At 42.8% G+C, this 23,439-nt stretch overlaps 1 protein-coding gene across 2 annotated transcripts in view; it reads left to right on the top strand.

The window, feature by feature from the left end:
- Positions 1 to 23,439, top strand: part of PPP2R2A (protein phosphatase 2 regulatory subunit Balpha) — a 40,045-nt gene that overhangs the window by 8,592 nt on the left and 8,014 nt on the right. The window lies entirely within an intron of this gene.

Genomic DNA, 23,439 nt, shown 5'->3' with positions numbered 1-23,439 from the left:
TGTTCCAATGAAGGGTTAAAGCTGTCTGTCCAAGGAAGGGTTAAAGCTGTCTGTCCAGTGAAGGGTTAAAGCTGGCTGTTCCAATGAAGGGTTAAAGCTGTCTGTCCAGTGAAGGGTTAAAGCTGTCTGTCCAGTGAAGGGTTAAAGCTGTCTGTCCAATGAAGGGTTAAAGCTGTCTGTCCAATGAAGGGTTAAAGCTGGCTGTTCCAGGCTGTGCTGTCTGTCCAATGAAGGGTTAAAGCTGTCTGTCCAGTGAAGGGTTAAAGCTGGCTGTCCAATGAAGGGTTAAAGCTGTCTGTCCAGTGAAGGGTTAAAGCTGTCTGTCCAATGAAGGGTTAAAGCTGGCTGTTCCAGGCTGTGCTGTCCAGTGAAGGGTTAAAGCTGTCTGTCCAATGAAGGGTTAAAGCTGTCTGTCCAGTGAAGGGTTAAAGCTGTCTGTCCAGTGAAGGGTTAAAGCTGTCTGTCCAGTGAAGGGTTAAAGCTGTCTGTCCAATGAAGGGTTAAAGCTGTCTGTCCAATGAAGGGTTAAAGCTGTCTGTCCAGTGAAGGGTTAAAGCTGTCTGTCCAGTGAAGGGTTAAAGCTGTCTGTCCAGTGAAGGGTTAAAGCTGCTGTCCAGTGAAGGGTTAAAGCTGGCTGTCCAGTGAAGGGTTAAAGCTGTCTGTCCAGTGAAGGGTTAAAGCTGGCTGTTCCAGGCTGTGCTGTCTGTCCAGTGAAGGGTTAAACCTGGCCGTTCCGTGTTCCAGCCGCGCTCCCTGTCCCCCGCCCCTCTCTGTTCCCCTCCGTGCCCGGCCAGGCCGCAGCTGCGGTTTGGGGCGTTTCTGTTGCGGGCGCTCCTTCCCGCTCCCCGGCATGGCTGCTCGCCTCAGAGGACGGTGAATTTGTTGGGGGAGCTGATCCATCTGAAAAACTGGTAAAATCTTGGTTTTCACCGGATTCTTTTTCGGCTGAATCGAGCCCTGCTGTGATTGTCAGAGCTCTGCGTGTGCTCATGGCAGCGTGGAGAGAGCTCAAGTGGCTCAGAGGAGCAGGAGCAGCTCTGCAAGAAGATCGGTCCCTCTGTAGGACCTTACAAAGAGCAAGGCAGTGCAGGACCATGATTGATCTCTGAATGCCGTGCTACTGTGAAGGGTAAAATCAGCTGCTGAAAAGAACTTTAAACCTTTGCTGTTCAAGCTCCATACTTTGAACATGTGCTATCTGCAGGCCAGCAATAAAAATCACTGTTACAGTATCAGAATTATTTTGTGATGTATTTTTTTATAATACGCATGGAGTGGGTTTTCCACTGTGTCCACGCAAGCAGTCTGTGGAAATGGGATTTATTCACTGTTGTTTGAGCTCTGTTAGTGAAATGAGCTCATTAATATCAGTGCAAGTTAAGTTTCTTTGAAGTTGTTGTAGGAAATAATACCAATTAAATGGGAGGTGGGTTATTACTGATTGCTTTATTGTAAAGCACTTTAAAAAAAAAGATAATCTGACAAATTATAATCTTTTCTTGTCATGTTTTGTCAGTCTTAATATGATTTGAAATATGGATCCCTTTTTTAGGGTTTCATCTTCATCTAAATGGATGTATTGTCTTGCATGAAATGCTGCAGAATTAGTCTGCCATTGTTTTAGCTGCTGTTAAAGTGTGTATGCAATTAAATCTGCTCTGTGTGCCTCGTGGAGCAAAAACATCAATTACTGATGGTACCCAGTTAAGGCTGCAGTTTGTCCTTTCATCTGTGGGAAACACTGTGCTCCCACAATACTTTCATTCTAGAAGATGTTTTAATAACTGCCTTAAGGGTATTTTTCAGACCTTTTCTCCTGTTTTCAATGCTCTGTAGTATATGCAGCACCATAACTGTGTCTGCAGTATTTTTAGTGTGGAGTGAAAAGTTTAGCAGCATAAATGAGTGTTCAGCAATCACGTGAAACTCTGGTTTGCACTCAAAGAAGTTATTGAAAGGAGTAAAAAGCCTTGGCTTAGGTTGTGAATGTGAACAGTTACCCTGTTCCAGTGAAGATGAGAGCAGACAAATGCAGGAAGTATTTATTAATCCAAACCAATTTGGAATAATCTCTTTAACGAAGCAGTGGTAGCTCTTGCAGTCAAAATAACAACGCAGGGATGGTTTTCTAGGCTTTAAACTTGAGTGGAACACGTGTAATTATAGCTTTGTTAATTGCGTCAGCTCAGTTGTGCTCTTGCAACATGCACCAGCTAAATGCTGCTTTTGTAAGGTCGGTGTGTCAGTAAACTGGAAATAGATGGGACATTGCCTTCTTCTGTGTCTTTGAAAATGGGGAAAGCATAAAAAAAGTCTTAAAAGGTAAAATATTGATACCTTGTGTGTGCACACTTGTTAATAATTTTATGTAGCAGGATTTCCTTGGTTGAATGTAGTGCTGCTCACTTTCTGGCTTCCCACACAGGCCTGCTGTGGAGCACTGTTCCATGAGTGTGCTCTTGCCTGGCTCTGTAGTGGCTGCAAGGTTTTGGGTTGTTCATTTCCCTTTGAAATTCAGTACCACCATCAGGTTCTGCTGCTGTGCACTGATGTCACTGAAAACAATTATTTGAAGCTTCTCTGTGTGCCTGTAATCCAGTGTGAGAAACAGAAGTGGCTGGAAGCTTCTTGCTTTCCTCTCCTAACTTATCAATCTTTTGTTAGGCACTGGAGGAGAAGCTATTCATTTGGTCAGCCATTCTTCACCGAAATGGATTTTCCTCTCAGCCATCCCCAAGTGACAGCACCATGAAGGGAACCAGCATATTTAGGTCATGTGCAGTCCCTGAGGCAGTTCTGTTTGCATCTAATTTTGGAAGAAAATTTTAGGGTCAGGAAAAAAGTGTTTTAAAGAGTTGTATTGTAAGAGAGATTGATTTTTCCCAAATATATAGAAGGTGTTTTGTGTGGAAATGTTCCCTTTTGCATTTTCAATTGCAGTTCTTAAATTAATGCTCTGGGAATAATGAGAGCTCCAAACATACACAGTTGGCACTCTGGTTTTGAGAACCTCAGCAAAGATAATTGCATTAATTCAGGAACAGTTGAGGTAGCTGAGACTTCATATTATAGTTGCTTATTTGAAATATGGTAAATACAGTGTAATTTCTATTATATTCTTGTTTGTTGAATGCCAGTGACTATATTTTCAATGTTTTTTCAATGACTATGAAAAGTATTTCAGTGACCATTCTTTGATCCTTAGAAGCAGTTATTTTAGCTGTCATTTGTGCTGTTGTTAAATGGTGATCTGAGAAGTCATGAGCTATGTTTGTGTATAGTGCTTATAAATGCAGTCTGAAGGCCTTGCTTTATTTTCAGGTAACTTGGGAGTGAGTTGGTCCAGTGGACAAGAACTACATACTGAAATAAAACTTTGGCTTTCATAAAATTGTAATGACTCTCAAAGACACTTGTTTGAGCGTCCTTGGGCTATTTTCCAGTGGAATTGCCTAACAAGCCCCTGACTTCTCTGGTTCTGCTTTTGGTGCATTGAGTAGGGAATAATATATAGAAATATTGAAGATAATAAAGAAAAACTTGGATTATTTTTTAATAAATACCCAGTTTGGCTTGTTTTGAAGTGTGACCTTGGTGTGGGAAGAGGAATTAGAATTCAGATTCCACCCCAGCCTGCCTGTAGGTTTGTTGACACTTCAAGCATGAGAGAAATGGTCCTTGCTGGTGCCTCTGCCTGTCGGTGCCTTCAGCTGAGCCAGGGGATCCCTGAGCACTTGGGGAAACCAACCCTGTCGGTTTCCCGGCTGTTTAGGTGGTTTGGAAAGGCTCAGGGTGGCTTTGGACAGTGTGGCACTTCAAAGGACGAGGAGAGACTTCAGATCTTTTCTCGGTCTCGGTGTTTATTAATTGTTTATTTAAAAGATTTTTTTTCAGCTCAACAGAGGTTTGCACAGCAAGCTAGCTATGAGCACACTGTGAGCTCTTGGGGCAGTTACTTATTTTTATACTTGAAGTTACGTATACAATATTTATAATTTTTATTCAATACTTTCTACTTTTATTAACTGGTGCACTTCTAGCAATAGCTAATCTCAAAGTGCTACTATCACTACAGAAGATGGAGGCTAAGAAGAAGAAGAACAGGACATGCTTCAATTCTTCTATCTTACTTTTTTAGACTTCTCTGTACAGAAATCTTAAACTCTGTGTTTTACACTCTAATTAACTTATCTCTTCACTATTCACTCAGTGAAACCTTCTCATCTTCATACAGGTGTCGTCTCTTGTGTAGGATCAAAGTCTTGCTACCAGACACTTCTGGCAACATTTTAGGACTCTCGAGCTCTCTAAGGGTGATCTCGGCCACTCTGCACTTCCATCTTGAGGTGCTGAGATCTCACACAACCCAAATGAAAATTACATCTCTTGGATTCCTTTTGGATTCATTTTATTCCACATCAGCTTCTCTGGACTTAATTTGTCCAGCTTTTAGCAGATGGTGGTGGTGGGATGGGTGGAGTTCTACAGGAATGGGATGAGAGGTGAAAGGACGGATTGCTTCTCTTGGGGAGTTGGTAATGGTTCCAAGGCAGCGTGGGGATCTGTGGAATTGGGAACAATTCAGCCTCCTCAGCCTTTTCATGTTCACAGTTGATCCCTGCTTGTTCATAGTCTGCCTTTCACATGAAAATTCAGCTTTCAGTGCACTGAGATTTGTATCTGAGGACATTTCTTCTCATAGATCAATATGAACAAACAGCAGTTGAGGTTGAAGCCTGCAGTGTTCATTCTATAGCCCAGCAGTGAGAAATGGCACTGTTTATAGAGGTAATAGTCAAACATTCATAGGCTGTTTTACTGGAATGTGGAACTGGCAGGAATGGCTTTTTGCCCAAAGTTTAAAACTTTCTGTATAATCCTTTCTGCCTTTTTTCAGTCAGTTCTCCTCAAAGCTTTGTGTCATTGTTTTGGTTTAGTTTTATTTGTTTGTTTAAGCTAAATCCTACACTCCTTTCTTTTGTGTGTGTGCGTGTTAAAGAAGCATCTAGAGTCTTTCATTTGATTCCAGATCCTTCTGGAAGTGGTGACCTGCTCTGGAAAGCAGCAGGAGCTGAGAGCAGGGCTGTGTTCCTGCAGCAGGACACGTGCTGTGCTTAACCCAGCTCGTTTGTGTCTCCCAGTAATGAGGTGCCTCAGAGGAAAGGGCAGGAGGAAGACAAAGAGCATTTGAAACAAAACAAAATCCTTGGATATTCTGCACATGAGGTTCTTGGCTCCCTGCAGCTTGGGGATGCTTTTGCTTGCTGTGACCTGAGGAAGCTCATCCCAAGCCTGGCAGTACCAAACATCTGCCTGTTTAGAATATTAATATAATAAAATATTCTGCCTGTTTCTGGAGGATGTCCATCATTCTGCTGGCTCTGAATTGGCATCGCCGCTGTGCAGCCAGGTCAGGGTGCAGCGCTGCTGCCAGGTGTTTCTGCACTCAGCATGTCTGTGTTAGAAAATGCCTGGGAGACTTGGATCCTGCATTTCCCTCCTGCTGCTTGCTCACTGGCCTTTTGCAGGAGTTGTCAACATAAGCTTTTCTCTATGCCCATAGACTTTTTTATGTATACGCTGAAATTCTTTTTCCATGGTTTTATGTTGTATTCAGCTGGAAGCTGTTTGGCATCTTCCACAATAACCCCCTGCACCGATATAAGCTGGGGACGGAGTGGCTGGACAGTGCTCAGGTGGAAAGGGGCCTGGGGGTGCTGGTTGACAGTCGATTGAATATGAGCCAGCAGTGTGCCCAGGTGGCCAAGAGGGCCAATGCCATCCTGGCCAGTGTCAGAAATGGAGTGGCCAGCAGGAGCAGGGAGGTCATTCTTCCCCTGTACTCGGCACTGGTGAGGCCTCACCTGGAGTATTGCATCCAGTTCTGGGCCCTCACTTTAGGAGGGACGTTGAGTTACTTGAGCATGTCCAGAGGAGGGCAACGAGGCTGGTGAGGGGCTTGGAGCACAAGCCGTGTGAGGAACGACTGAGGGAGCTGGGGTTGTTCAGCCTGGAGAAAAGGAGACTCAGGGGCGACCTCATCGCTCTCTACAACTTCCTGAAGGGTGCCTGTGCTGAGCTGGGGTCGGTCTCTCCTGAAGGGTGCCTGTGCTGAGCTGGGGTCGGGCTCTCCTGAAGGGTGCCTGTGCTGAGCTGGGGTCGGGCTCTCCTGAAGGGTGCCTGTGCTGAGCTGGGGTCGGTCTCTCCTGAAGGGTGGCTGTGCTGAGCTGGGGTCGGGCTCTCCTGAAGGGTGGCTGTGCTGAGCTGGGGGTTGTTCTCTTTCTCTGGGCGACAACGGATAGAACAAGAGGACACAGTCTCAAGCTGCGCCAAGGGAGATGTAAGTTAGAATTAAGAAGGAAATATTTCACAGAAAGAGTGGTCAGATACTGGAATCATCTACCCAGTGAGGTGGTAGAGGCATCATCCCTTGAAGAATTCAAAAAAAGACTGGATGTGGCACTTGCTGCCATGATCTCGTTGAATAGTTAGAACATGGGCTGGACTTGATGATCTTATAGGTCTCTTCCAGCCTTGAACTTCTGTGATTCTGTGATTCCACTTCATGTTTATTCTAACCAGGGTCTTTGGTCTGAGGTCCCTTTTCTTACAGAACTCTTATTACTCTTTTGCTTTTTGCCAACTTCAGAGTTTCAATTTCAGTGTCATTGTCCCAGGGCATAGTGGGGAGACTGATGGAAGACTAGAAATGGAGATAACTGAAAGGAAATCATTGCAGTTGTTTTCTTTGGAGTCATTTTATTCCTTCCCTACTTTATTTTCCCTACTTGTGAGACCTGTGTGCTGCTTCCTAAAATAAGGTTCCAAAGCCTTTGATAGTTTTTTGTAGTGATCTTTGACAGCCTTGCAGGACACTAACGCTACTAAAATACTCAACTTTGTTATATATAAAACATATATGAACAAATTTTATATGTATGTAAATATATTATTTTAATCTTTATATATATAATTTTTATCTATTTAAAGATAAAAATTAAAATATAATTTATATATTTAATTTCTAAGTTATATATAATTAATATAATTTACATCTATAAATTATATATAATATTTTACATATATATATACAAATTATATATAGATATATAGATATAGATATATAGATAGATATATAGATATATATATTAAATTTTTATATCTATAATTATGTATATATGTATATATAATCTGTTATACAATTCTTCCAAAACCCCCAGAAAAGGTCCTGGTCTATAAACAGACATATTTGAAACAAACACTTAAAAATAAAGGTTGGTATTTTGCTTTGACTAGTGGACTATATATATAATCTTAAGAGGTGTTATAAATATGCCTTGGAGTTGTCAAGATTCCATGTGTTAGGATTCTCAAAGTCCAGGCCAGAAATTAGAATTGGCTTCTGTTTAATAATGATTTTTTTCAAAGAAGCTGAAGCATGTATGCATGGCCAGAATAGAAGCACAGAAAGCTCTTGCCAGGCTGGGGGTGGGGGAGGTGGGGCTGGGGGAAAAGGCAGCAGGGCAATGGAGGGTTGTTCTTTAGGCTTGCAAGTGCCACTGAAGGTGCATGAGGTACTAAAAGGAACTGAGAGCTGAATGAGTGACCACAGTGAGAGAAGAAATGGGAAATTTGGATTTTCCAGTCACTTGATGGAGCTGTGTATTTATCTCTGCTGGAAACTTCAGTTGTACTTGTGACCTTCACAGGCCCTGTGCTCCCCAGCAGGCTGCCTGAAATTCTGCTGGAGAGCAGCCCTTCCTCCTGCCCTCCCTCCCTGCCTTTCTGCCAGGCAGGAGGAATTTCTGACTTCATTTCTCTTGCTTACAAGGAGGCACTTCATGCATTGTCTGAGCCACAACAGCCTCCTGCGTTCTACACACCAAGATGAAAAGCCTCCAAACGTTTGGCCTGAGCTTTGCACCTGAAATCAATCTTTTGGTCCAAGAATGTGTTAGAAGAGTGTGAAACAGCAGGACAGTTTTGAGGAGTTGTTTTTATTATATCTAAAACAGGAATGCCCATCAACTCAGAGAGTTCTAATTTTGAAAGGCATTGCTGAAGTATTGCTTTTTCTGTAATAATGCTAAATTTTAACCTGTGGTGTGCGTTCTGGAGTGGCTTCAGCAAAAAGAGAAAATGAAGGTATTGCAGAGCTCTGTCTGTAGCTTTCTCAGTGACAAGGAAGGCACTGCCTGAAGGCTTCTTTTCTCTGTGTGCAGAACAATGGCCCAGTATGTTATTTCCAAATATATTGTTATTTGCAAACAGAGCAGAGCTCCTGGCTGCTCTGTGCTGTGCAGCCTATTGAAATTCTGGCTGTGATTCCAGCAGAGATTTTTCCATAAATAGCTCTGTACTACTTGGGAACACAAACAAACCCTGAAAAGATCTGAGCTAAGGTCTGCTGAGGGACTGCTTAGCCTCTTATTAGTGTGTACTTCTGGGGAGGTAGTGTGCTGGATGTGAGGAATTTTTCTATAGGGTTATGTAGGGGCTGTCAGCAGGAATTAAAAAGTAAATAATTAGCAATCAAATTAGATCCAAGGACTCACAAATCACCTGTCTTGAGCATAGGGGAAAAAAGGATAATAAAAATAAATATGAGGAGAAGCAAGTAAATTCTCTTTCTGGATTTTTTAAAAGAAAAGCTATTAGGTAATAACTAAGCATTAGGTTAGGGTTCCAGTAAATACAACTTGAAATTAAAATTATTTATTTTTTCCATGAACAGACATCAAAATTTGTGCTGATTGGATGTTTGTTATATGAATTAATATCTGCACTGGGAGATGGGCTGTATTTTTCAGTGCTGTGTAGGTAAACACCCACCTGAATAAGCAATACAGTAATATTTTATAGAATATTCAGTTATAATTGGTGTAAGCTGTCTTGAGTAACTTGTAGTCTTGAGGAGGAACTTTTAAACATCCTGTGAAATAGAAAAGAGGTGAATAAATACTTGTGTGTTTTGCCTGGGTCCCAGGGCAGATTCTCTGCTGATCCTGTTGCTCATAAACTTTTTTCTAAGATAGAATAAATCCTATTTTAAAAGCAATCAAAGAGCATAAAAATAACTTTGGCATTTGAGCAATCCCTGCTCAGAGTGGGGACTCTGGAGTGTCCTTAGCCCCTGGTTCCCATAGCAAGGGTGGGATCACTGAGAACAGCCCCACAGGACATCCCCAGGACTTTGTCCCAGTGCAGGTCTCTCACCCTCTTGGATGTTTATTTAGAACCTTCAGCTGTGGCCACGGAGCAGTCTCAGAAGCTCTGAGATCCTCACTGCCCAGAGCCTGGGGTGTGTGAAGTGAGCTCCCAGCACTGCCCTGGGGTGTGGGGTGCACGCAGGGCTGCAGTGGAGATCAGCTCTGACCCAGCTCTGGGCACTGACTTTGTGCTGGGAACCGGGGAGAACTTGGAGTCACAGAGTCCTGGAATGCTTTGGATTGCAAGGGATCTCAAAGCCCATCCAGTGCCACCCCCTGCCATTGGCAGGGACATCTTCCACTAGCCCAGGGTGCTCCAAGCCCTGTCCAACCTGACCTTGGACATTTCTAGGTCTGAGGCAGCGACAGACCTTGGGAATTCAATCTCAGCCCCTCACCACTCTCACAGGGAGGAATTTCTTCCCAATATCCCATCTTGACCTACTCTCTTTCAGTTTGAACCTATTCCCTCCTGTCCTGTGTCTCCAGGCCCTTGTAAATAGACCCTCTCCCTCTTTCTTGGTAGGAGGAGCAGCTGAACTGCTGCCACCCTTTTCCTCTTGAAGGCCTAGGTGGTATTTCTGAGCTTGTTCACATTTTTTTATTTCATGAACACTCTATTACTGTGCCTGAGTGGGTCGCAGCTGGTGATAGAGAGACGGTGAATCTTGTATCTTGATCAGAAGGCTGATTTATTAAGATATGATATATAATACATTATGACTATACTAGTAGAATATAGAGAGAGGTTTGCAGAGCTGCTAGCTAAGAATAGAAAGAAAGAATCTCAAACAAAGTTGTGTCCAGGGACTCAGTCCCCTAGCTTGCACTGGTGATTGGCCCTTAATTATAAACATAGAAAATGAGCCAATCAAGGTGAATCCTATTGCATTCCACAGCAGCTGATAACAATTGTTTACCTTCCCTTCTGAGGCCTCTGCCTTCCAGAAGACACAGAAATCTGAAAGAAAGGATTTCTGTAGAAAAATGTCTGCGACACACTCTTTTTCATTCTTTGGAGGCACATTGAGAGTAGCTCCCTGAGAAACTGGGAAGTGTAAGTAAAGCAGCTCTGCACTCAGCAAAGCTCCTGCTACCAAGGGGTAATTAGCCTGGGTTTGCAAAACAGATACATTCCCACATATTTATGATGGAGAGAAGAAATAAAGCTTTAAAGCTTCAATAAGGCTCAGTCAAATACTTCTAATGCATTTTGGGGAATCCTTATACTCTGTATAAGTTGCATTTCAAAGCATGTCTTAGGAGAATTATGGAGCACTTGTGTGAGCATTAGGGATAAACCCTGAGGAGCTTTGGGAGAATGAACTGTGCCTTAGCTCTGTGCATGCAGGTTTTCCAGGCACTGGCGGCATGAGATGGAGTTGGGGTCTCCTGAGTCTTTGTAGATTCCTTTATCTCCAGGTCTGCAAAGGTGCTTTCTACAGCTCACAAATGTCATAAATAGACATTTAATTTCTTTGTTTCAGCATGAAGTTTATTCTGGAAAATCAGTAAACGTGAATTTTTGGCTTCAGCAGTGCTACAATTGAGTTGTTACCCTCTTGGAAATTGATAGGCAGTTTATTAATGAGAGGTCATCAAGCTTGTAAGTTAAAGCTCTGCAGGCAGAGAAGATGTTGGAGCAAGTCATGTACCAGAGTATTAAACCCAGGCAAATGCTGTGTTAGAAGTTAAATAATCCCGTCTGTTATTTATAAGTTTTTTTGTCTCAGTTTTCCTTCTATTGCTCAACAAGTCCCAGTTTTGTGAGTGATGTGACAGAACGTTCAGGCACCTGAGGGGATCTCAGATTAGGCAATTGTGGGCATGAAGTTGGTTCCTGCTGGAGTTAATTTTGTTCCCCTGTCATTAGATCTGTATGATCTGTATGCAGTTGTACAAAGGACAGCAATGATGAGTAATTCCGAAACTAAATTCCACACAACACAAATGTAACTGAGCCATTCTGTCATCTCTGCCTCAGAAATCAGTGTAGGTTTTGGTAGCTGCAATGTTTCTGAAAGAGCTGGAGCTGGTGTGGATTGTGTGTAGCACTCAGTGCAGCTGCTTTGTTTAAAGGGATGAGGTGTGGTTGAAACAGGAAAATTCCAAGGAAAGGAAACTCGTTCTTGTGTGATTTAGCCAAATTATCTCTGTGTTAGAAGCTCGTTCTTGTGTGATTTAGCCAAATTATCTCTGTGTTAGAAGCTCGTTCTTGTGTGATTTAGCCAAATTATCTCTGTGTTGCAGTGATCCCTAACGTTTTATCTGGATTCAAAACTGTAGAAGCAGAGTACCCTGACACTGCCAGTCTCCAAACAAACAGTAGATTTCATATTCTTGCCTTTTAGCAAATATTTCATTTGGGGATAAAAGAAAGTTGCTTTTAGGTAGAGTTTTATTGCTGCAGCTCCAAAGAACATGTGCATGCCCCTTTTTTCAGTGCATTTAAGGAAGGCTTGGTTCTGACTCTTGTGGGTTGTTAAAAACTTCATTGGTTCCCAGAATTCTGTGGCACTGGATGGAAGCTTGAGGTTCTGGGCTGCTTTGCATCAAAACAGGAACACAGTTTCTCCAGATGAAGGGTAATGGACGTGGCTGTGATAGCAGCAGGGCACAAGCAAACCTAGGCCAGGTACCCAGGGTGTCAGGTGGATTTTGTGGCAGATGATGTTTTGAAACAAAGTGACTTAAGAATTATAATGCATTTAACATAAATGTTGCTTAGGTAGGATTTTTTTTAAATTTTATGTGTCTGGTTGGTTTTTTCCCCCCTATTTCCTATCAAAGTCATAATTTCTCATGGAGTGCTTAGGGGTGCACAGCCTCCAATTGTGGTGTTATCTAACCTCTGGATAACTGCTGCTCCCAGGCTTTTTTTGGTAATCCTAGACTGTGAGTGAAGAGGAGTTTGCACTGTAATTGAAAGGGGATTGATGCAACAGTGAGTGTGACACATCCTCAGTAGGAGGGCCACTCTTCTTTTTCTCTTCCCTGCCTGAAAATAGATTTTAGCTTCAGGAGCTGGAAGCTCTGAGCAGCTGAATTTTGTCTTGTTGGGAAACTGAACCCCACAGTAGCTTTTTCATCAAACAGGTGTCTGGTATTTAAAAATGCTGAAACGCTGGATTTACTGCTGATTACATTTTTGTTTAAAAGCAGAACAATTCTGCTTGGAAGGAGGATAGCTTGTGGACAGATTGAGCCCTTTAAAAAAATTAATTATTATTATTCTGTAATATTGCAGTAGCTGCAAGGAAAAGCCTCAAGGAGATGCTGTGACCTTCAACTGCTCATTCCTGGTCCTGGATAAATGTTGTAGTTGCACAAACTGTGAAACACTCACCCTCCTTTCTGAGGTGATTTCAGCTGGGTGCCGGGAGTGGGGCTGGATTTCTGCCACTCTGGCCTCTCCTGTTAATGATATTAATAAACTGGTGTCAAATGTCCTGGGAACGCTTTCTGCAGGTTGAAAGAGCTTTGTTTCAGCCAACAATAGACCTGAATTAGTATGAATAGGAAAAGCAAATAGGCACTTCCTGTCAGATTTGAAGGAATATTTGAGTTTGGGAAGAGTGTTTATTAAGACATGTGCACTAAATGCTCATCACTTGCTCTTTCTCCCCAGCAAAATGTTCCCTGTGTGTTTCTGTTACCTTCCTAAATATGTTTGCAGTGCTGCTAACATAAGGTGGAGTTCCCTGTTTGAATACATTATTTAGGATATTCTTTGGGGGAAAACTCAATACCTGTGTAATGAAGATTAAAAAGGGGTAATTGACTTAGTTATTGCTTTCCTAATCACTTTTTAACTCTTTATTTGGCTCTAGGAAGTAACAGGAAAAGCTTTATTTATTTTAGGAAGTAACAGGAAAAGCTTAATCAAGCAGTATCAAACTTTTATTTTAGAGAGCTAAATAAAAAGTTAAAAAGTGAGAGGAGCTGCCTTTCACAGAGTGCTGCAACTGCTCTATGTGGTTTCTGAGCAGAAAATGCCTTTGGAGCCTCCGGGGAATTCTTGTCAGGTATTAAATAATCCTTTATTATTGAGTCTGAAGTATTTTCAAGCTGATGTAGCTGATGTTGAGTTGAAAAATGACTCTGCCTTGAACTGGTGAGGTCCCCACTTTGCAGCAGTGCTGACATGGAGTTACTGGGACAGTAGCAGTCCCCCAGAGTTGTGGAGCTCTGGAAGAAGCTCCAGACACACGGCCCCTCAGTTCCAGGGCTGGACTGTAGGGTAGATTGCCTTGTACCTGTAAAACACATCCTCAGGGCTGGCAACTGCAGCCAGGGCCGTGACTGCTGTTCTGCTGATCCCAGGGTGTTACACATTTCTCACATCACATCAGCTACTGCTGGAGCCAGGTTAACCTTTACCTGTTAAATATGCAGTGCCTGGTGTGGGCAGCCCAGTTAGCAGGAGTTTTTGGGCAGTTTCTTTGTGTGGTCTGTTGTAAATGTGTTTATTTGCCTGCGTCTCTGCTCACGCCTTCTTCTGTTCTCCCAACTAGATCATGTCCAGCCAATGGGCAATGCATGTACTGGGAACTTGCTTTGCAGCATCTTCTGAACTAAATGCATTTAGTTGATATTCTTTTTCTTGTTGGAAGGAGGGAATTTTCCTGTTGATCTCCTGTGGGATCTCAGCACCTCAGGACTGATGTGCAGAGTGACCGAGACCACCCTTGGGGGGCTCGGAGGTCCTGGGATGTTGCCAGAAGTGTCTGGTGGCTGGACTTTGATCCTGCACGGGAGACGACACCTGTATGAGGATGGGAGGATCTCACTGGGATAAATGGTGAAGGGATGGGTTAATTAGAGTGTGAAACACAGGGTTTAGGATTTCTGTACAGGGGGGTCTGGAGAAGTAAGATGGAGGAATTGGGGCGTGTCCTGTTCTTCTTCTTCTTCTTCTTCTTGGCCTCCATCTTCTGTGGTGGTGGTGGCACTTTGGGATTGGTTATTACTAAAAGTGCACTGGTCAATAAGGGTGAAAGATATTGGGGAAAATTGATAAATATTGTATCCGTAATTTTGAGTATAAAGATAAGTGACCGCCCCGGGGGCTCTCAGTGTGCTCATGGCTGGCTGCTGTGCAGACTCTGTCGGGCTGAGAGAAAATCTTTTAGATAAACAATTAATAAACACCGAGACCGAGAAAGAACCTGAAGCCTCTTCTCGTCCTTTGGAGCGCGGGCTGTCCAAGGCCATCCCGGGCCTTTCCAAGTCATTAAAACAGCTGAGAAACCAACAATCTCCTTGCATGTGTTCTGAAGGGAACTGCAGTCGTGTCTTAATGTTTAAAAATAGAAAGCAATAATCAGCATGATGAGGGTTAATGGTTTCTATCCAGAAACCAAACAGTTTTGCATTTGTTTGTGTAGAGAGAACATTTTTCTGTCTGCTGTTGTTGTAACAGGAGATGATTTTTCACAATAATTTTTGAAACACTTACAAATAAAAACTTATTTGGGGTTAAAAACCCCAAAACTATTAAACTCTCTCATCAGATGCAAGGGTTTCAAGGGGCCAGTTCAGGACTGTTTCCTGCTAAGAAATCCTAACCCCATAGGGTTTCTCTCTTCTGTAGGTTTGTGGTGAAGTTGGCTTGAAAGGAGTTTCAGAGTGTGGTGCCAGACTTGGTGAGCAGAAATAAAACCCACAGCCAGTGGTTCCAGGGAGCATGGGACAGGCATTGCCCTGTGGGTCACAGTTCTACATCAATTTAAGGTGTAAAACTTCCTTCCTAAAGCTCATGGTATTATTTATCAGTGTGAATGCTTTCTTTTCACAAAGATAAAATTCAGAGCAATTTTATGCATTTTCAGTGGTAGGAGGCAGGGCCACATCAGTATCTGACACCTCTGTCTTCAGAGTGCTTTGGCGTGCTGCTCTTTGTCATCTCTGTTTTTTCCCTGCCACCACAGGTGTCTTGGAGTCCTGTGTGCTGGAGACTCGAGTTTCCTACTATAGATGGAGACAGGAAGCCAGGGGGCTGAGCTTTAAATAAGTTTTCTTTCTGTTCTAGCAAAGCTAGATTCTGGCCTTGATGTAGCTGGAAGCTCGTGGAGACTGCAGACAGAAATGCAGTTCATTGGCACTTTGGGTGTGGGCTCGATGGCCTGTGTAAATCCAGTTGTCTAGCTGGAGATGTGGTTGCTCCTGAGTGTGTTCCTTGCTTTCCCCCACTGCAGATTTGCCCATCTGATGCCTTCAGCTCAGTCTCAGTGAGCTCTGTTAGCTTAGCAGAACACAAATTGTTTAACAGAAATGAAATGTGTTGCCATTGTTCGCAGAAGTTTGAAGTGGTGGTGGTGTCTGTTGAGGAGGATTAGAAGTGTTCCCTGGAGTGATTTCTGCTCCTATTGAGAGGTGCTGGGTTTGCACAATTCTCTGTTGGTCTCTTACCTTGGCCCAGGAATGGACTGTGGGGGAACATAATGGTAAATTTAGTGGTGGAAACTTGCCCTGAGTGGAGGTGTTGAAGCAGTTGCCCGAGGGAGGCACAAGTGTGTGCCAAACACAAGAGTTAAAACTTTCAGTGTGCTGCTGCCTATCTGACCTGGATTGTAGTGTTGACCATAGATTGTGCTTCTCAGAATTCTATTGAAATGAGGATGTTACTTTGATGCCACAGTTAACTTGAGATCCCATCAAGATTTCTGGATGCATAAGAAGCTGCTGTTCTAGATGAGAGATTAGCAGATGGTGATTCTGTTCTCTGCTTTACTCTGATCTTGTAAAACACTTAATCTACATATTTGTTCCTATCCCAACTTGTAGAAGCTTTGGAGTCACTTCTGGGATAATCCTGTTCTCTGCAGTTTCAATGCCATCCTCTCACTTTGGCTTTGAAGGGAGGAACAGCTTCTGGTGCATGGGCCAGATGGATTTGGAGTTGTTCTGCTCTCAGTGCCCAATAAAGCAATTTAGGAGCATTACCAGCCTTGCATGAAACTAATGGCAGCAAGATTAGGGCTGGTGCCACTCTTCTGCTGTGGGAGAGGATGGAAGTTTGCTCTTGTGTTTTCTAGGAAGCCATGAAGCCTGACAAAAGTTATTTGCAAAACCACCAAAATAACATTGTTTTGTACTTGAGTATTGAGTTGCATTATCTCTAGCTATGTGTTACAAATTCAGTTCTATGCTGCACATGAATCTTGGAGCGCTGATTCTTTCCCTTGCCTCCAGTTCCACCTCCCATTAAAAAAAGTGACTCATTCCAGCTCCTGCTTCTGCAGACTGGGATAACAGAGTGTTCTTGATGTCATTGCTGCTGCATGGATTTGACAGCACCAAGAGTGATCTCAGAAGGATGTGGCGCGCTGAGCTGGGCTTTGCCATGCAAGAGTAAAGTCCTGCTTACCTGGGAGCCCACAGTGAGCAGGACAGGCTTAGGAAGCAACAGGAAAAGCTTAATCAAGCAGTATCAAACTTTTGTTTTAGAGAGCTAAATAAAAAGTTAAAAATTAAACGTGTAGTAGTAATAATAATGAGTAATAATAATGGCTTTCTAATCCAAAGTTGAACTCATTGTTGAACTAGAACTTCCCTAGTGTATCTTTCCTCAAAGGATTGGCAAAGTTGGAGAAGGAAAGGGAGACGAAATGGTGAATAAAAGAAAAGGGAATATAGAGGAGTCCAGGCAATTAGAGTGAAGTTATGGTGGCTTAGGCCTGCTTGACGAGGTTTATATTTGATTATTTTACTTAGGTGAGTAATTTATGCTGTGGAATACAATACTATGTGTATTCCCTGTTTGGCCACTGGTATCTTGTGTATGCTACATGTGGGTAGGGATGTAAATAGGCCTGGGTGAGTCTCAGCTCTCAAGTGCTGCTTCACCAAACAGCACTGAATGCTTTCAGCATCAGCAGAACATGATGACTTTGTCATGGTCGTGTTTTGAATTGTCAGCCTCCCAGGGCTGTTCAGGTGAGCTCACTCACTTGGAGGGAATGTGCAGGGCAGGGAGCACTCAGTGAATCTTCCTCCTGTCTGTACAGCTCCCAGGTTTGCAAAGCAAAGCCCAGCAAGCCCAGCCTCATCACTGTGTGCTGGAGCTGCAGGCTGGCTCCTGTGTGTTTGTGTCTGCCCCTGCAGGGCAGCAGCCCTGAGGAGAGAGCTGCCATCAGACAAGTTCCCCTCCCTGGCAAGGAGGGCAGCTTTGTGCTGCAGAACTCCAGTACTTGGGAGAGAACAAGGAACCAGCTGCCTTTGGCAGAGATGCATGGCACAGGGGGAGGGTTTTTGCCACCCTCTGCCTTTCTGCCTTGTCTATGTCTATGTGCATTTCTTCCTGTCCCCAGATTTTAAGGAATTAATATATTTTGAATGCCCTCTCTAACAGAGAAGAGATCTATTGAAAGGACTTCTGGAATGAATCTCAAGTAGGAAATTGAGCAGTGAGAATGCCTTCTCCCAGCTGCCTTTGGGTTTGTTACCTGGTCACCTCAGGGAGATGGAATGAATGCAGGGAATCCTTCAGGCAAGTGAATGAGGAGGGAAATGAAGTCAATAGTAAAACTGGTCATGGCAACTTCAGAGCACACAACCCTTGTGTTCCCTTCCCCCTCTCCACAGACTTAAATGAGGGGTGAGGCTGGAATGCAGAGGGTGTTTGCTTTTACACCACCAGCACTAAACAGGTCATGGCATTTTGCTCTCACTCTTTTCCTGGGCTGTGAAGTTGGGGTACCCTGTGTTGGGAGCTCTCCTCTGCACACAGACATGTGGTCACCCTGCCTTAACCTCGTTTAAACAGCTTCCTGTTCACTTTAGGATTAACACATCACTAGCTACCTTCAGAGATAAATACACAACACATCGGGGCTCTGGATAAAGGAGTAAATCCAAATCACAAACAGTGGGTTGTTGGTGGGATGACTCAATGCATTGTGGAGCTACTTAAAATATTTGAAGCCTTGGAAGAGCTTTTGTTTTCTCTCCAGTGTCTTTCATTGTTTGATTGGGGTTTGTTCCCAATGATGAAGTACAAAACAAAACCATTATTGGAAGCAAGAAAGTCCAATCAAAAGCCATAAATTTCTGTCATTAGCTGTGACTTGAGCTGGAGTTTCTGGAAGCTGCATCTGTTCAGTAGTTTGAAGCAGGGAGGTTTTGCCTCACCCTGGATTGGAAAGGACCAAACAACCCACAAGTGATTTCCAGACAATGTCTGCAGGTTCTCCTGGACAGATACGCTTGGTCTCTCTAGGAAGAATGACTCAGGTATATTCAGCAATTGTGCATGGAATTCAAATATTTCACTGGAATTCAAATAGTTCACTGTCTCTATCTCTCATGATGTTTATCCACTCCTCTGCTGCTTCCTCAATTTGAGGCTGTTTGAGCTTCCCTGGATTTTAATATTAATCCTAAAAGTTGGTTTCTTAATGTTTTTTCTTTTGAGACCATTTCTGAAGTGTCTTTGGAATGATTGATTGATGTTTAATTTGATGAAAATAGCTTTTCCAGGCTGATAAACTGAGGATGTGGTCTCCACATTAGGTCAGCAAATTCAGTTTTCACTTGCCAAGACAGAATTGCCAACCTGTAAATCATCTGCTCTGCTTTATGGATTTTTATAATCTTTTAAAGATTATTTTGAGTTGGTCCTTTGGAAAATTCCAGAAATGGTATTTTGAGCCACTGGGAAGGTATATAAACAATACATTCTAAATAATTTGAAAATGCTTTTTAAATGTTACAGTTCTTTGTTCAGTCCTTGGAAACATCAAGAGATTGCTGCACTTGTGTAAACACTCTGATTTACTTGCTCTCTGCTCAGGCAGCAGATCAACGTGATTCCAGAAACTTGCACAGAAACCTTTTGGGTCTGGTGAAATAAAGACTCTCTTTGTTCTGCCATGATTGACTCACTGCTGCAGAGTGGGTGACATGTTTTGCCTACCAAGCATGTTTTCTAAGCAGAGTTTATATAAAGTTCATGGAACATTAAAACAGATAGCCTCTTCTCTACTAATAAAATCCTCTTTATTATATTATTGGAAACAAAGTTAATACAGAATTGCTTTTCAGGTTTGTGATGGGCCTTCTGGAATGAAGTCATTGGATTACAGTTTGCTTGTGCTGGTTTGGATTGATGGAGCTGATTTATTCCCTTTTTCCATAGACATTTGGACACTGATAAAACTCCATCACAATCCTTTCTTTAAAGTTTTGGAAAACTTGATGGTGACAGTGCACACATTCTGCATTCACTGCAATGTGTGGAGGGCCCCCAGAGTGTGAAAGTGTGTTTGAGTATTTGTCACTGAGTTTTTCTGGTTCCAAACACTGCTTTTAACAGGGGAAAAGGCATTTGAGGTCTGTTGGATTCCTTTATTCTTTTTTAATTTGAACTGGTTCTCTTTCCAGTGCACTGGCCTAGTGGCCTCAGAGCCTTACCTGAAGCTCTGAGATGTGTTTTGTCCTTTTCCTATTCCCTATCAAACACCATGTTTTGGTTTTATTTTATTGGCTCCTCCAATTTCTGTCTCCATGTCTGCTGTGTAAGAATTTAGTCCTGCTTGAATCCAGCCAAGTGTCCAGATCTTGCTGGTGGTTTTGATTTTTGTTGGAGCACTTGAAAAGTGAAGATGTCTCATTGAAACTTAAAAAACTTGAAGCAGGTTGTGAAGATAAAGATGCTGTGCAGAAGGAGAGGAAGGCTTTGCCAGATTGTAGCTCCAGGATCAGGGAGAGCTGTAGGAAGCTTTGCATGGCTCTGGGGGAAGCAGTCTCTGCCCTGTCTCTGTGTGCTGGTGGATCAGGGACCAAAACATCTCTTGAGTTTGAGATGTTTGTGATCAGTGGCTTGGTTTGACTGTAGAGTTTTGTATCTCTGAGGTGGAGATAGAACTGTGCAGCAGCTCTGTGTTTCCATAGGGTTTTGCTCAACCTGCTGTAGAACATTTTCATTCATAAATAGATTTCAGGTTATGTAGGTGATTCCTACCCCACTACCCCTTTGCTTTCAGGTCACTAAAAACATTATTTGAAACCATTTAGCAGTCTCAGAAGTGTTTCTACAACAGTAAATGTCTGTGAAGGGATGTTGAATGGAACTGAAGGACACAGATATAGATCTGTGCAGAGAAATAATTGTAAATGATGTAACAACCTCTGAACTCTGTGTCCCAAGTTATGCAAGAAGGAGAAACCCGGTTCACTTGGTGCTGGTGTTGCAGGTGCCCTGCAGGAGTGAGGTGTACCTTGCTGTGTCCTGGTTTTTGCCTCTGTCACAATCATGTCTCCATCTCCTGTCATTGATGCTGCCATGCAGTGTTTGCAGCCCTCAGCGCTGGCACTGTCACATCTTGGTGTCAGAGATGTCCTGAGATGCTGGAGAGGAGGAGAGGACAGATCTGATCTCCAGCTGATGGTGTGACAGCAGATAAGCTGTGGCCTGGGAGGGGTTTGGGTATCAAATAAGGGCTCAGTGGTTGTTTATCTCTGACATTGTGCTGAAGAAAAGGGCACTGAAATGCATCCATTTCCTGCAGCCATCAGTGAGGGGGCAGTGGGGCCCTGCACAGCTGCTTCTCCCTTCAGCATCCCTTCAGGAGCTCCTGCCACTGCGAGGGGATCATTGCCCAGGGTGTGGCAGCAGGAGCAGCTCTGTTTGCAGGCACCCACCCAGGGAGAGGAGAGGAAACACCACAGCTTGGGGATACTCTCTGGTGGTGCTGAAGGGCCAAAATCATCAAGGAATTCCAATTATCACAGGAAAAAAGCAGGGTAAGATGGGTACATGCTGTGGGCAATGAGGATGTTAACACAGATGAGAACCCACGAGCGAATCCAGGCACTGGGGAGGTTGAGAAGCTCCCTCTGTCCTTTCTCCAACACCTGTAAACCCAGCCAGCTCAGCACCAGTGTTTGATGTGTGCCTGTTGCTCTGATGGAGGGGTGGGAATGTGGAATTGCAAACGGGACATTGCTGGGTTTGCATGTACAGCTGCTTGTTTGCTTTCTAGTACAGATTTCTTTGTAAAATCTATATCTTGGCCCCGGTTTGGGATTACTTAAACAGAAATCACTTTTTTTCTGTCACATTTTTAGCGCCTTTTTTTTCCTTTGGAGAGGGAATAGTCCAAGATTACACTGTGGAAGGCACATTGGATTTATTGATGTATCTTGAGTTTTAAAACAAATTCATATTTTTTCATTACTGCTAAGGAATGTATTTGGTTTTAATTTAAAACTGATCCAATCCTTGGAATGATCTGCATGGTGTCAGTCAGGCACTGGAGAGGTTTCAGTACCTTGTCACCACTGCCTGAGCCTGTTGGACTCTTTGGAGATGTGGGATATGGGTGCTGAAAATTTATTTGTGCATTCGAGTCTGTGATAGCTGGATCTGCATCAGCTTGGAAATCACTGGGGGAAAGCTTGGATTCTCCTGAAAATCAAAAAGGCAAGAATGTCTGGGATCTACAGAAAAGTGGTTGTCTTTCTGCTATGTGAGATTTGTATTATTATTAAATACAATATATAGCATCATCAGACCTAGGAAAATAGAGATTTTTGTCTTAAACAAAGGTTTTTCTGGCTGCTGTTGCTGCCTGTTCTAAATTTTCCAGTGACTTTCATGGAATAAGTACTTTGATTAATTTATCCATGTGTTCTTGTATGGATATATGAGACTTCTAAGGCCGTTTTTTCTATGCTTTTTCCACATACCCGGACACATTGAGTTTGCTAATAATTCACTGTATTTTCTCACCAGTTTCAAGACTGTCAGAGCATGTAGTGTTAAGTCTTTGTTTTTCTCAGCTGTAATTATTCTGTGTATTTCTCACTGCTGAGATGTGTTAGTGTGTTTTTCTTCAATTAATTGATAATTTTTTAAGTAAGGTCATTTCCTATTGGAGGAGTACAACCATGTGCTTTGCATTGGGACTGCTTGGTTTGCACCTCCCTCTTTCTGCACATTGATGAATTGTTTCTTATCTCCATGCCCCCTTCACCTGGGAGAGGTACCCATGAAATCCCAGATCTGCAGCTCAGTGCTTTGCACCTTACAGATGTGAGATAATCACTTCATCCTGGTCACACACAGAAGAGTGGCTGTAGGAGCTGCTGCCTTCTGGGATGACAAGATGATGAGCTCTGGAATGAAAGTTTGTGTGTGTGTGGTGTGGATCCAGGTTCAGCGAGGCACAGGCTGTGGGTGTATTTCTGTCTTTAGCTCTGTCTGCAGACATTGCAGCCAGGGCCAGGTGACAGTGGCAGGGACATTGCTGGGGGGGATCTCTGGGGCAGTTTGTGCCAAAGAACACAAAACTCTGTGGAGCTGATGTTTGGCTCCAAGTCCAGCAGGTATTGATCTTGTTTAAGTCTAAAATGTTATGAATGCAATGGAGAAAAAAGAAACCATCCCACAGAAAATACTGTTTATCTAGTGCTGGCTGGCATGAAAGTGAAATGGCCTTAAGACTTGTGTATATAAAACTCTCAAGTAGCTTCTGTGGCAGAAAATTAGATTTATAGAATTGTGTTTTCAAAAATAGTTTGGCTTCTGATTCAACTATTTGGGAGTCCAAGGAGCATTTGTACCTTTGGAAATGTGAATGGGTGGGCTTGAGCTTAAGTTGTAATTTGTCCTTTCTGATGTATGAACAGCTCAGTTTGATACTGGAGATTGCTGTTTGTGTCACTGTATATTTATCATTTAATTCTAGCACTCCCTATAAAACCACTTGTGATAATGTAAACCTTCTTCATCCAGAAGAGGTACTTGGGTGTTTTGAAGACTGTTGAGGTTTTTTCCTGATTTTCTGCAGCTGTTTATTCCTTGCATTCTTTAAACACAGATATCTGAACTTTTCTCCCCTGATACCTTTTGCCTTTAAGTTATCAAATGTGTACGAAGTCCTTTAAAAAAAAAGGTGCTTTGAGGTGATATGGATAATGATTGTATCTAAATCAAGCATTAGGAAAAATGGAGAAAATAAAGGTGCACAGTTGCTCTAGAAAGGTACAGTCTATATTATCTAGAGTCAGAGTAGAAAAAGCAGTTCTAAGAAGCTGAGGATATTAAACCTTAGGAACAAAGTAATGCACAACACTGTGCTTGTAGCTCTGGCATGGTCATCTAGAAATGCTTCTCAAATCTACAGCTGAAAAACTAGGGTTATTTTTTGGAAGAAACTTTTACTTGCATTTTATAGGTGTCCTTTAAATAAAGTATAATTTTTTAATGGTTTGGGTTTTTTTTTAA

The sequence above is a fragment of the Melospiza melodia genome, chromosome 23 (assembly GCF_035770615.1).
Source record: "Melospiza melodia melodia isolate bMelMel2 chromosome 23, bMelMel2.pri, whole genome shotgun sequence".
NCBI lineage: Eukaryota > Metazoa > Chordata > Aves > Passeriformes > Passerellidae > Melospiza > Melospiza melodia.
This window is presented reverse-complemented; position numbering and strand designations above follow the sequence as displayed.